Below are 905 nucleotides of genomic sequence, written 5' to 3' on the forward strand. Positions count from 1 at the left end.
AAATATGTAAATAGACACTGCAATTGCCATTATTTTTATTAAAATTTCTCTATTACTAGTTAAGAATAAATCCCTTTTTTCCATTATTGTAATTTTTGCAAAACTACATCTTTAACAAAATTAAATATCCTCTTTTTTTATTTATTAACCACCGCTAAAAGACTTAAATATTTGTCCTGACAATCAATATATAGTATAGAACAGTTAACAGTTAACTGATCACTGATTAATAAAAGAATATTTTTACTTAAAAAAAAAGACTTATCTAAATTTATTACCTGAATACTTCGCATTACACATTACACTAAGGAATGTATTTCTGAAATAAATGACTGAATTAGTCATTTTATTCGGCTGATTTTTTTTATATGAAAAAATATTAGTATTTTTTTTGAAAATGAGATTATTTAGTGTAATTACAGATGGGTGGATTTTGTAGAAAAAAATTAACACGTGAGAGGTATATTGCAATATATAAAGGGTGTGTTGGACACGTAGTAGCATATTGGCTAACACATGAGGACATGTTGAATGATTTCCACCTGATATACTTCAAACATCAATATTCAACTAAAATAACATTTCTATTTCTATATTAAAAATAATTTCTGTCAGTTTTCACTTTTCATCAAAATAAAATTATAATATTTTAATATTTTCCCAAAAGGGACTTCGCCATGTGAGAGAGAGAATCGAATTCTTTCTATACATGTTAAGAATTAAGACATAGACACGACAAAGCAAAAGCGTTCTTATCAACGGCTAAACGCGGGGAAGACGTTAGACCTACCTGGTTTCCTTTTCCCACATAACGGTACCATCGTGCAATAAACTAATAATTTTGATGAGAAACGATATTTTTACTATTTTTATAAATTATTTTTAAAATTTAATTTTGATCCAAT

The sequence above is a fragment of the Arachis ipaensis genome, chromosome B06, assembly GCF_000816755.2.
Source record: "Arachis ipaensis cultivar K30076 chromosome B06, Araip1.1, whole genome shotgun sequence".
NCBI lineage: Eukaryota > Viridiplantae > Streptophyta > Magnoliopsida > Fabales > Fabaceae > Arachis > Arachis ipaensis.